Source organism: Brassica oleracea, chromosome C2 (assembly GCF_000695525.1).
Source record: "Brassica oleracea var. oleracea cultivar TO1000 chromosome C2, BOL, whole genome shotgun sequence".
NCBI lineage: Eukaryota > Viridiplantae > Streptophyta > Magnoliopsida > Brassicales > Brassicaceae > Brassica > Brassica oleracea.
The window spans coordinates 48,357,414-48,369,576 of NC_027749.1; the positions used below are offsets into that span (position 1 = coordinate 48,357,414).

At 31.8% G+C, this 12,163-nt stretch overlaps 1 long non-coding RNA gene across 2 annotated transcripts; it reads right to left on the minus strand.

The window, feature by feature from the left end:
• Positions 1-955: 955 nt before the first annotated feature.
• LOC106326091 lies at positions 956-2,066 on the minus strand. 2 transcript variants are annotated; one of them, XR_001267138.1, is made up of 3 exons: positions 1,923-2,051; positions 1,453-1,820; positions 956-1,368 (listed from the first exon to the last, which is right to left on the minus strand). It is a non-coding gene; the product is annotated as an uncharacterized LOC106326091 (long non-coding RNA). The 2 variants fall into 2 exon arrangements; XR_001267137.1 differs by having other exon boundaries at positions 957-1,368; positions 1,928-2,066.
• Between the last annotated feature and the right edge of the window lie 10,097 nt (positions 2,067-12,163).

Here is a 12,163-nt window from a genome sequence, read left to right on the forward strand (position 1 = left end):
TTTTTTTAATAATATAAATTTAAACAAAAATGAAGAAGGATGCAAAAATTGTTATCAAATCTTTATTATTCATAATCATTAATTCCCGTATATATGTAAATCATATTAGGTAATTCCGTAGCTTTTATTTAAGGAAAGAATACACACTTCATATATTTTAGGTTAATATAATGTTCTTTAGTGTTATATAATTATGGAATAATGTGACACCATTAGATTAAACTATACTTTATATTAGATGCTCTAGAATTCTTTGAAATGAAATTTAGAAGGCATTTAGAGTGCCACCCAGGATTTGGGGTTTTTTTAATTAATACAAAATTAAGGTTCTAATTTTTCAAATGCTTCTCGATTAATATATAGGGGATTCATTTATATACCTGGTTATTTATTTAGTTATAGTCTTATTGACCAGTTTTGGTCATATCATACTTTTTCGAAAGGAAATAGTAAAGGTACAAAACACTCCTTTTTAGTTTTTCTTTTTAGAATAAAGAGAGTGAAAAGAGAGAAAAACACAACTAATATCTATCAGTATTCGTAACCGAAAGTTGTCTCCAAGCATGTGTTAAACAAGGCCTGAGCCTCACTCATGCCAAAATAAAACACTCGCAAAGGGCTTTAATATTGATTTCTCATATTTGTGGTTTACAAATTTTACAAATCAATTTCATGAAAAACAAAACTTCCAATGTTTAACACACCTTGTTCTTGTTTAGCTATGCAGGATGGAGACGTGTTGTTGTTAGACGATCCCCTCACTACTCTTATATTTCTCTAGCAATGGATTTGTATTTTATAAGCTACTCTGACTTGTAAAATATTTTTTTATGATTTGTGGGCATGTTTAGTCATTTTATTAATGGGTTGATGATGGCAGACGTATAATGATTTAAATGATGAGATACTTGTGAAAGACTAATGATTCGCTATGATACCTTGTCATTCAATATCACTTCGGTGTTAAATCTAGCTGCTCTTATGAACTGTAAATATTGAGGCCACTTCGCTCATGAAAAATACTAAAACTTGAGGCAAAAAACTGCACAACAATGAATGAATAACTCATTCGGCTCGCAATCATTAGCTGAGCATACTTGTACTTACTGAAACGTCAAACATAACCACCTGAAAGAAAATGTGCGAATGCTCTTCCTCGTGAGACTTCTCCATCGACATTAAAGGCATGTTTTGCACACCGTTCACTTTCCTTCAAGAAATGGAGTACGAAAAGATAAACACAACGACACTCTGGAGATAAGGTTCTAGCAGTAAGCAGAAAAAGAGAAGAGGTGTTGTTGGAGAGAGTGGAAAGTTAAAAAGCAGGCATCAACGTTTTGTAGTGTTGGACCAACATGTACTGGATACCTACATACCAACAAAATTAAAGATCACAAGTCCATTCATATATAACAACCTCAAGCCCCAAGAAAAGGTTCGCATGAAACATACCATGGCAGTGACTAAACGCACCATCCAATACAACTGGTTAGTTCATGCGCTGTAAGTTTTGATAGCTCTATTGAAAAGTAGGACGCAGTCCCGTCGTGCTTAAGGCCTCAATTTGTTTTAAAAAAAAAATCGGATTAAGATAAAACTTGGAAGAACTGGTACGATCACTGAAATGGCTAGACTGGTAAGTTTTTAGGATGTGCGTAACAGATTCCATCATCTTGATTGACAGTTGTGATGAACTCATTAATGAAAGGGTGGGAGCTTAAACCCAACAATCCAGATTTTGCAAGCAAATGGCAGATGATCTCTGGATCAGAGGGATCGAATTTCACACCTTGAGGCAAGCCTGGCCAGTCATCAACTTCCTGGAAAAAGTACAAAACTCGTGTTGACAAATACATTGTACACATAAATGTAACATCAAGAGAATTGACATGAAAATAAAGTGAAGAAATAGCAAACCGTACGTAACTGTTGTCAATGACGTGATGACAGTTGGGACAAAGTTTTGTAGGATTGCCGTTCCACACGACTTGGTGCGGGTCATTCTGACTCGATGCACTCGTTATTTTGGTTGCAGTGCTGTTACTATAAACCAGCCATGATCGTCTGCAAGAAAAAGACGGTAATTCATAGTCACAACTATGGGGGAAATTATGTTATCAAAACTCATGGTTATAATGAAAGAGCAGAAAATATCTTTATCCCGGGAGTACCATTTCCAATATAGACATAAAAACTAAACTAAATGAGAAACATTAGTCTGCAGAATACTTATGTCTCTAGAACAAAGAGGTTATGGAGTCTGATTCATCACCCCACCGTAACAAACCTTGAATAACTACTTGGAGAAAGTGCAAAGACAGATTAAGGATGAAACCTTTTAGATCTCTCAGGGTCAACGACCCAAAGCTCAGCGAGTTTGTCAGGAACCATGGCTTTCTTAGCCTCTATTGATTACAAAGTCGAAGGGCCATCAACAAAGAGGTGGCGGCCGTGTCTAGGTCTTGAATTCTTAGACTCGGAAAACAGGTTCTCAGACTTAGTAGCAGATGGTCCAGACCAAGATTTTATCTGTAGTGACATAAGCAAAGAATAAAGAGCGTACTTTGATACGAATACTATAAAAACATTGGATCTTAATTTTACAGCTCTTGCTTCTGAATATGTGGGTCTCCAACATAAATACACATAACTCTCTCTTAGTCTGTTTACATGTCCATGCCTTCAGACTCAAGTAGGGTTCAGGGAAAAATAGAGAATCTCTAACTGTTTCGGAAGTATTGTGCAACTCTACTGAAGCTCCACTTGCCATCTGTGCATTCCTATGAATTAGAATACAAAAAGTCTGGTTACAAAAGGAAATGATCATCCGAACAGTTGAGCTGTAGAGATTTTCTCCCAATCGCTGTGCTAGATATGAAAGGACAAGAGCTTAAGTTCCAAACCAAATCAGGATGCTGCAAAAGACTTGAAAGTTAACAAATTTTGTATGAAACGAAGTGCTAGATAATAATAAAGCCTTACTATCAGAAACACTAACACACGGCAAGTAACATATGTACAAAGACATCTAGAACCAGAGAAAGAAGCAAAGGTACATAGCATTTAACGGTCAAAAACAATAGGAAAGAAAGAGCAAAATCTCACTTACCAGCATATTTCCATATGGGAGATGTAAAATGAGTATATAGAAAATGATGGAAGCCCATAATGAAGATATTCTGGAGGACAAAGATCCCCCCACTACAGAAGTACACAGCCCGAGTAGTAATAAATTTTAATGGTTAGATATGGTAGTCCTGCTAAAATCACCAGCAACTTAACAAATTTAATTATCATGGAGTGCTCTCCAACATCAAAAGCCATAAATCTTAAAGTAGTAATTGGAATAAGGAACCGGCACACCTTTTTCATCAATGAGAAGCATATCAACATCCATTAGGTCGTCCCCTTTCAGTACATTTCGGGTCTCCTAAAATCGACGCAGTCTGGTCTGAATGGTCTGGCTGCATCCGCATGTCTTAAACTCGCAAAAATAAATAGAGAAGTCGCCATGATCGAGGGTTTTCTGTGAGATAGAACATGAGCTCTGATTTGGAGAATTCGCCATGATCGAAGGATCTCTCGGGAGGTGTGTTTATATACTGAATGAAGACGTTGAAGGTTGAATTAAAACGCCATTGAAGAGGAGTTAGTAGGTATTTGTCATTTCTTGGCATTACTACGAAGCAAAACGTTACCCTTGCAAGTTACAAAAAAAAAAAAAACGTTACCCTCGACTGTGAAGGGGAAGTGTTGTTTACGCGACGATACATCATCTCCGGTGGTAGGTTTAGAAAGGTAAGCAACCTACAAATTTGAAAGTGTGCCCTAACTACATAGCCCAGTTTTGCAATATTTTAGAAAATCTTAAGCAAGTAATAGGCCTGATATGTGCACTTGTTATTCTCACAGCCCATTCAACATAACTCGAGAACAGCTTTTGATGAATAAAGAGAGGCGTCCAGGTGGCACAAAATGCCCTTCTCTCCGTGCTGACGTCGCTTAACGAAGAGAAAGACAAATCTGTTTTATTGTATAAGATTAGCTTACACTATGGAAAGTAGTTACTCCACTTAGAGGTGAACTTCGCATCCTTTTATGCCGGCCAAATTTAAAAAAAAAAAGACTTATTTAAGTTGAAGGTCCGACACATGATTAGGAAGATCCGATCCATACTTGTTTTACTAATCCAGAACACTGTTGATTTTTCATACTTTATCTTCAATTGCATGGCACCAAGAATTAATTATCCGATAAATTATACATCCTTAAAATGATTGACCTCAATCATGTTTAATTTTATAAGTTTTTGAGACGAGTAATCGAAAATATAAGTGTAATTTAATGATATATAACCAAATAAATTATTTTGTACATTTCTAAATACGCTATTATATATGTGTGTGTATATAAGTATTAAGAAACTTGGATGTTACAGATACATCAGTAAATATTAGGCCTGAGACGGATCGAGTATCCGGACAATTTTAAGGTATCCGAATTCAGATCCTTATCCGGTGAATTCATAATTTTACTATCTTTATCCGGATCCGGGGTTCTCGGATATCCGGGTGTCGGATATCCTTCTAATATCCGGATAAATCAGTAAATATTAGGCTTGGGACGGATCGAGTATCTGAGCAATTTTAAAGTATCCGGATTCAGATCCTTATCTGGCGAATCCATAATTTTACTATCCTTATCCGGATCCGGGGTTCTCGGATATCCGGGTGTCGGATATCGTTCTAAAAATTGTAATATCCAGCGGATATCCGGATCCGGATTTGGATCCCTAAATAAATAAAAAATAATATTAATATATATATATAAAATATTAACAATAAATTTAAAATAAAATATATATAATGTCTTTAATTATTTCTATGTATAATATTCCAAAATTTACATAAAATTTATATATACTATTATAAAAATGAAAATATACTAAATAAAATTAATTTTTATATATAGATATTATTATTTTTGAAATATTTATTAATAAAACTTACGGATCCGGATATTCGGACTTAAAAATTAAGATATCCGGATCCAGATCCGGCTTTGACGGATCCAACATTTTACTATCCAGATCTGGATTCGGCCCCTCCGGATATCCAGATTTTCGGATCGGGTCCGGAACGAATCTCGAATCGAATCCGGATCTCGGATAAAAATAAATATACATACTTTCCAACAAATCGCAGGATAAAACCAAAAGGACATCATTGCAATTCAACTTGTATGTATATGAAATGTCGATAAATGATCGATTTCCAAATGCTCTCATCCCTTCATTTCAAGGTATGATTTTATGGATTAGGGACCACATTTGTTCATTTCAAGGTATGTTTTTTTATGTTTTCTGCTGGCAAATGACACAGTGATTGGCACATAACAGTATAACATTGCACACAAACAAAAGGGTAGAGCAATATATTTATAAATCTAATCTATTAAATTAGAATCCTATTTGAATTTACCATGGCATGTTTTTAATTTTGGACTTATTAAACATGTTCTGACTAAATATAAATACATATTTCATATTAAATCTATATAAGCTATAGGAAATCTAAATCATATCATTTGAGAAAGTAAATCCTAACTATAAATTCAAACACGATTAATAACCTACCGTATATTCCTTGAAATATACCTCTTATCAAAAATATTTTCATAAATAGAAACAAATAGATATAGTCAATATAATATAAATAAACTAATGTCAACGTAATCTCTATGCTGTTTATACGATTAACTTTGCCTTTTGATTAGTTTTGTATGTTCTATTATTTATTCTGTAATACAAATTGATTATAGTATTTTCTCGAATAAATTTTTTGATGTAGTTCCTTTATCTTTGCATGGAGTTAAATCAATGCACCAAGCAAAAATAGTGTCTAGCTTGGTTTCAAAGAGGTTCGCTGGATTAGGTTGAAATTTTGATGATTCAGTTTGAATGAATATCACCAAAGAAGAGAGAGAACTTCTTTGCCAAAGAAAAATCTAAATTATATCAAATCTAAATCTAATTTAAAGCAGGAGGAGGCTTTGGATAATGATGAAGCAGAATTCTTTACAAATAAAAGGAACAACACATCTACTAACCAGTGCCAAAGAGGTTTATCACTCAATAGAAGGCTTTATTAGATTACATTTCTTAAACGATATAACTGACAAGATGTTGTCATTTGTGGTTTGCTTTTTGTTACCGTGGACTTGAGTGTAAAATTAAATAGGAAAGGTAATGATAATAACCAAAATCCTTACACGCCTTGCTTGGAATGTGTTTTTTTTTTTTATCTCAAACTTACTTTAAACATATATACAATTATACGAAATAATTCTTAGCTTGAAGCTTTATTTTAAGTTGTCTATGAGTTCGCCAAAACTAATCTGATAGAGAAACTAATGTAAAGAGGAATTCTGTACATAGATAGTAGATACTATAACTGATAAAAAAATGTGCTTATAATAAGACTTCTGAAATTCTTGGTAATATTTTAAAATTAAATGATACACTAGCATATATGGTTTGTTAAAAAGATATACATCATTAGCTAATTAATTTTTATTACATATAAACATTTGCCAAATACCAATATCTGAATGAGAATTGTATATCTAATTTATTAATTTAGGATTTTTTTCATCTATTGTTACCCGTTGTCATTTAAGTTTTGGACATTTCCAAAAATGTTACAATCTAATTACACGCTATTTATATAAATATCATCAGAACTATTTAGACTAAACCAACGTGGTAACATAAAACTAAACTAACACCATATTAAATGTATATTCGGTTATCTACTATTTTAGAAAGCAAAGGACATGTTCATATTGTATAAATACTAGAAATTTAAATCATGGTGATCTGAAAACAAGAGGCAATACTCTTCTATTGGTTACTTTCAAAAATTCCATATCCCTATTCAAATCCAAGCGTTCGAATTGAACTCAAAATTTTATCGGATTTCCAACATTTTTATATATACCAAACTAAAAACTGAAATAACTAAAACAAATCCAAACTCAAATTCATATATAACCGAACGGTTCTTATATTTCATTAATCAAAAATTAAAAACCATAATTGAATCAAGACCAAACTGAAAATAAAAAATGCAACCTGAAAGCGAACTGAAGCGCCTAAACATAGGGGATGATTGATAAGTGTTGTAACTTTATATTTTCTGCTGTAGAATTTAATCTGTAGATTTATTTACTGTAGTTTTTCTTGTTGTAGATTTCTAAATCACTAATTTTTTGCTCTGGAAATAAAGCTCTATACAGCCATATTTTGATTTTGTAGAGATTTTTTTGCAGTGAGTTTTTTAAGAAAAATAAAACTCGATTAGTTGACATATATAGTTATAGACTAAATTTTGGCTATCCGGAGCATTTACGGCCCCAACCAATGTTCCCCGTAATATTAGCGAACAAACATAAATAATTAAGCGCAGCTACTATCCTAGTTATAATTATGAGAGTCACTTTCACCACGCGTCATCGATCATAGCCAAACTAATGGACCGCTTATATTTTCTTATTTTTTCAAAGTCATCTTTTTGTTTTCGTCGTTGTTATAGTAAGTTGTTAAATGCAGTTTCTAGAAATTCAATATGTTATATCGCTTTCACATACGCTGAACACGCATGTCACAAAATGACCAATTGTAAAAGTTTGTCGATACATACGTTCTAAGATGCCCCACTTTTATTTCTATAACATTAAATGGCTTGAAGCCAAAGATGCAGGGTTGACCATAACTATTGCATGAGCGATCCTTGGGTTTTTTTTTTTTTTTCTTAAAAAAAATGAGCTAATTACGGATCGTCACGTGTCGGTGGGGCCCGTAAACAGTGCCGATCCTTATTTGGTGTTTGTTGGCATCGGTTTTTAAAATTTTTGTGGGACCCACGCATCCCACATTTTGTTAAAAAACCCCTTAAGGATGCTCTTATTAGTTTATTTCTGACAAAAATGTATTATAATGAATCAAGAGAAGTAGATTTGCGACCAGGATCGCTTCACACGGTATGGATAAGGACAATGGTGTTTTTTTTTGCGCAAAAGGACCACGGTGTTTTAAATGATTTTTCAGAATTAAAATGTAAGTGATAATAACATAACAAGAAAAAAGACAAATAAGGAAAGTTTAGTGAGAATTGGATTGAGTTAAATTTGAGGGGCTTGATTACAACTTACAAGTTACATCCAGTCAAGGGATTGTTTCATTGTAATGAAGTGTCTGATATTCTCTGATGCAATGCCAATATTACTAATTTTTTTTGTAGAAAATCCATTCTACATTTTAGCTAGTTTCTAAACAAATTGCTTCCTTTTCATCATCAATATTATTAATTCAGGATCACTCTTATTGTTTACTCCTACCACAACTTGAAATATTACTTTTTTTGCCATTAGACTTACTTTAAAAAAAACTGATTTTTATATAACTGTATCCAATTGTTATACCACTAACCATATTATGTTTGTCTTTAATAACAACAGTTACCTTTAAGTTGGATTTATTGATAAAAAAAGTGACGCATGAAGCAGTTATTTGACTTATAGATGAAGTAGTTAACGGAAAATTCCTTAAAAATATACATACTAATTTTCATTTGCTAATAAAATACACAAACTATTTTGGATCTCCGTTTAATACATGAATTAATTTTCGTTGTCTATTAAATACACAAACTTTTGAAATTTACAGATTTTACACATCATTTTAGATTGCGTTAACTATATTTAACGGAAGTGACGACGGCGTTAGTGTTTAATTAACACGTGTTTAAATTGTGAAAAAAAATTCCGTAAAATACACAAATTATTTTTCATTTGCTAATAAAATACACAAACTATTTTGGATCCCCGTTTAATACACAAACTAATTTTTGTTTTCTATTAAATACACAAACTTTTAAAATTTTCAGATTTCACACATCGATTTAGATGATGTCAACTATGTTTAGCTGAAGTGAAGATAATGTTAGTGTTTAATTGAGCATGTGGTTAAACCCGTGAAGAAAAAAATCCTTAAAAGTCTTCCAATAGATTATATTGTTAGTTTTCTTCTTCGTTACGCTTCTTTAGTGTAATTTTTTTTTATGAAAGTTCAATTTTTTTTATCATAGTAAAAATAATATACGTAGAACTTAATTCATAACACTAAACTTATTTATCATAGTGTAAATTAACCTTGAATCGTTATCACTACTATCAAAACGAAGAACAAGAATTAGAAATGCATAACACTAAACTAATTCCAAAATCAGAAACTCGTTTAAAATTACGTAGTTTTCTTCGTCCTTTTTTACAATATGGAAATCGACTCCACCTTGAATCAATATAAAGGGAAATCAAAGTAAAGAAGAATAAAATAAACATAATTTGGAAAATAAAGGAGGTTAGAACAGATTAGAGTGTCAAACTCGAATTTAAACTAACTCAAATTAATTTCAATAGGCTGAGGATGAGCGTGATTTTCACAGTTAAACCACTTGTTTAATTAAAACATTGTCTTCACTTCTGTTAAACATAATTGACATCGTCTAAATCGATGTGTAAAATCTGCAAATTTTTAAAGTTTGTATATTTAATAGAAAACAAAATTTAGTTTGTGTATTAAACGGGGATCCAAAAATAGTTCATGTATTTTATTAGCAAATAAAAAATAGTTTTGTATTTTTTTAAAAATATTTTTAAAATTTAAACACGTGTTAATTAAATACTAACGTTGTTGTCACTGCCGTTAAATATAGTTAATGCCGTCTAAATAGATGTGTAAAACATGTGAATTTCAAAAGTTTGTGTATTTAATAGGCAACGAAAATTAGTTCGTATATTAAACGGGGATCCAAAATAATTAGTGTATTTTATTAGCAAATGAAAATTAGTCCGTGTATTTTTAAGGAATTTTTTCTTTCCAAAAAAGAGAGGAAGTAGTTGGTTTAATGGTTTTTGATCCATATGAAATCTCTAGATCATTTTACGGCTCGATTCCAGTAAAGAATATAAAACTGTTATTGAAAAACAAAAAAATATTTTGATATACTACATTTTTATGTTAACTACAAAAGATAATTCGCTTTAACTTTAATCAAAATCTGGATTTAAACTGAATGACTAGTAAAAAAATTTAAACTAATATTATAACACAATGTATATCAAAATATCATATTATAAATATAAATTTGTAATTCATATTCATATATTAGTTGGCGGTTATATAAATATCTATTCTATTAAAACATGAACATGACCTATTAATATAGGTGTGGTCCAACTAATTTAATACAATTATTAAAATCTCTTATTAATTATTTAAAATAAATATTATACAAAAAAAAAACACAAATATGACTAAAAATATAATTATAAAAACTAAATTTAAAAAAAAATGTAAAATAAAAAATATATCCGCTCTTCTAAGGAACAACCAATTAATAAAAGTTATGTCCAACTTAAAATTTCAACGATACATCAATATTATTAATTCGGGATCATTGATATTATTTACCCCTGCTTTGTTCTGGAATATTACTTCTTTATACCGACCATTCTTAAAAAAAAACTGATTATTTTATAACTCCACATGCTTTAATATTGCTACTAACTTATGTGTCTTCACACAGAAATCAATTCGATTATTATTATTGAGTTATGAACATTCAATTTCTCAGAAATTATTCATGCAACAATTTCTCAGAAACAATTATGTTTCTTCATAATTTAACTCAGTGGCAGGAATCCAGAAAAAAACAGTTATATTTCTCAGAAATTATTCATGCAACAATTTGTAAACCGATGAGTCTAAGTTTTATATCAGCAGTCAATTGCAATGGTTGGATTATTGATTACCTATTTATATATATTGTTTGCGGCCATGTTCAAAAACGTGGAGAAAACAACCAATTCTAGGACGGCGGAGCGCTTAGGCAGTGACAGTCCGTTGGCGATTCAATCAACCCCGGCCAACAAATTGAGATTATCAAAATCATTCAATTTTGTGTGTTAAGATGTTTAAAACTGGATGTTAAATAATAAATCTTTTATTTTGATGCATAAATGAAAAGGAAACATCAAAATAGTAGATCTATTACGTTAAATGATATGCGGTGCTGGGGAATTTTTTTAGCAGAAAGTTAAAAAAGTTCTTAAAGAAAAAGACAAAGTATTTACATGTTTGCCATTAATAAAAAAACAATAAAAAGCCAAAAAACTAGAATTGGATTTGAACCATCAACTATGTCATTCTTGGTAGAAGAGCCACTATTACCAGTATGCCACAATAATTATTTGGGTTAGAGCAACTCCAATGGTGTTACCCATCATTGGAGTTCTTAAGAATATAATATATATTTTTTTTGCTTTTTAAATAGTTAAGGATTTGACTCTAAAATGTATGTCCAATGGTGTTACTCAATATGAAGTCCTTAAGAATTTAAAATTATTAAATTTGTAAAACATTTAAATTTAAAATTTTTATTTATTCAGTGATTAAAAGCAAACATACAATAATTATACATCTTCATCATTACCAAACTTGTTCCAAATATTTTCGATTAAATCATTTTCCAATGCTTCGTGTGTACGTCTATCTCGAACCTGATTTCGAAGACCAAGCATATTACCGAAATGTGAAGGCATGTTGTTAATATGCTCTACATGTGAACTTCTGCTCGACTCGCCTTCTTCAAATCTTCCCTATTTTTTCCTTGTCTAATGATAGAGCTGGATTTTTCACTATCGCAAATCGAGCTTGCTATACACCAAAAGCACACTCCACATCTTTTCGGGTTGCTTCTTGAACTTTAGGAAATAACGCTGATTTAGAACCTTGAGGGAGTGTGATAGATTGGATAAATGTTGACCATTTTGGATATATACCGTCCGTGGGGTAGTAAGCCAAATCATACTGGTGTCCGTTGACCATGTACGTTACCCATGGAGCTCGACCTTGGTAAATTTCATCAAAAACAGGTGACCGATCAAGGACGTTAATATCGTTTAAGGTACCTGGAGGACCAAAAAAAAGCGTGCCATATCCAAAGATCTTGTGAAGCTACAGCCTCCAAGACAATTGTCGGCTTTCCTGATCCACGTGTGTACTGTCCTTTCCAAGCGGTTGGGCAATTCTTCCACTCCCAAT